Genomic DNA, 2,526 nt, shown 5'->3' on the forward strand with positions numbered 1-2,526 from the left:
ACACACACACACACACACACACACACACACACACACACACACACACACACACACACACACACACACATGTAAGAAGAATAAGCGGGAGAAAGAGAGTGATATGGGATGAGGGGTAACTGTATTAACGATGGCGAAGACGATGAAATGTAGAAGCTTCAAACTGGCTTGGACTTAAGTGGCATAAATATCGTATATGGTATTGGAGACGAAAACTATTGTAGTGAAAATAAAAAGGATAAATACAGAGAGACAAAGAGAGAAAGGTAGAGCGAGAGAGAGAGAGAGAGAGAAAGAGAGAGAAAGAGAAAGAGGGAGAGAGAGTCGGTGTTAGAGAGAGAGAGAGAGAGAGAGAGAGAGAGAGGTAGGAGGAATGGGAGATGGAGAATTAGAAAGAAAGGACAATTGACAGGTGACTGAATATTTTGAAAGAGTTTGTCATGTTAATCCATTAGAAAATTGTCTGCATTTGCAGATATACTACAACTAAGAGATGAGTAAAGATACATCGATTAACAACCTTAATCTCAAAAGCAGTTCTTCAGTTATTGAAAACGTGACGCAGTTCCAATGTTGAGATTAACCTATTGAGATTAACCTTATTTACAAGCATGTTCCACGAGGAATATTTGCTAAGTACCATGGGACTAAACATATATATGTATACGGGCAACAGCAACAACAACACCAGGACTACGGCCGAGGATGACTATTGCAACAACTACAACGATATCGCAGGACCCACGATCTGTAATAACAACACCGATGACAGCTCCAATAATGGCAGTGACAACAACAACTCAAAGCCTGGAGCCAACGGAGGATACACCAGATGCGAAAACACAACCAGTACTCAAGTTCGGAGATACGTCGGTTCGGCCAGAACTGCCTTTAAGCGACGCCTGTACAAGCACAGGTCCTCTTTTAAGGTTCCGGAAAGACGTTATCTCATGTCTCTGGCCATCCACATGCGACGCCTTAAAGATGAAAAAACTCCGTACGAAATTAAATGGAGGATCATAGAACAACCGGAGTCCTATATAAACGGGAACGGACGATGCAAGCTTTGCATGGCAGAGCGGGAAAGGACCCTTAAAAACTCGCTGGACACAGGGGATGTCACTTAAACTCAAGACACGAGATTTATATCGCCTTCCCTTATTTCAAACGCTACCTGCTGCAGGAGTGGGATTCCCCGATCGTCGATAAGGGCAGTAATAATATTCGTAGACTGGAACCAGCCTAAGGGAGAAAATTTCCTGTTTGACCTTTAGGTTCATAAGATTTGCTCACCGGACCGGTCTAAGGGATATAAGTCATCCAGTTTAAAGCTCAGAAAGTGTATATTATTCTTATATATATAACCTACATTTTAGGTTTTTACAGAAACACACGTATCTCTCTCTATAACCTTAATACTTTCATACACAGATACATAACACGCAGACACACACACACGTACGCACGCGCACGCATAGCGAGAGCGAGAGTGTAAGACAGAGAGGGTGTGTGTGTGTGTTTGTGTGTGTATGTATGCGTGTGTGTGTGTGTGTGTGTGTGTGTGTCTGTGTGTGTCTGTGTGTGTGTGTGTCTGTGTGTGTGTGTGTGTGTGTGTGTGTGTGTGTGTGTGTGTGTGTGTGTGTGTGTGAGAGAGAGAGAGAGAGAGAGAGAGAGAGAGAGAGAGAGGGAGAGAGAGAAAGAGTGACATATCTATATTAATAAATATTTTGTTCTTCACCGTATACTTCGTAGAAAGCTTTCTATTAACGTCAAGCACCTGACAATATCCTGTCTTTATTAAAGCATAATTTCCGTAGTATGTGCATCTAATTTTGCATGTTGTTGTCTTTTTTTTTTTGCATATATTTCCAACCTTATTTTTGATGCACTCAACTAATTTAGCATAGATTATTTACCATTTAATGGTGCTGAAGACGATATATGCAGAAACAGAACATATATAAAAGAGGTAAACAAAAACAAGAAAACTACGTTCGTTATAAGAATTGCTTACATTTCTAGTAAAACTATTCGACGTCTCTTTGATGTTGGTTAATATTAAAAGACAGAGACGATGTCTTCTACTTTGTAATGGTTAGTATGCTTAACCGTTATAAAGAAATCGATACAAGGAGATACATAACGCAACACTCTGTCTTCTTTATATTATGTTTGGCTCGTAATGAAGACATTTTGTTTGCCTTGTCTTTGTCGCATCTCTGGTGTACTGGTAGTAGTAGTAGTAGTAGTAGTAGTAGAGGTGGTGGTGGACGCGATGATGGTGTTGATGGTGGAGGTGTAGTTGACGTGTTTGTTATCTGAGAATGTGAAGAAGGGGGTGTTGCTGGCATATAAAGTGGGGGTGGGTGGGTGGAAAAGAAACCATTCCTAAATTGGTTTGCTTTTAGGTAGTGTAGCGACAAATATAGTAGGGGCTGTGTTCGCGCGCACGTGTGTATGTGTTTGTGTGTGTGTGTGTGTGTGTGTGTGTGTGTGTGTGTGTGTGTGTGTGTGTGTGTGTGTGTGTGT

The sequence above is a fragment of the Octopus bimaculoides genome, chromosome 12, assembly GCF_001194135.2.
Source record: "Octopus bimaculoides isolate UCB-OBI-ISO-001 chromosome 12, ASM119413v2, whole genome shotgun sequence".
NCBI lineage: Eukaryota > Metazoa > Mollusca > Cephalopoda > Octopoda > Octopodidae > Octopus > Octopus bimaculoides.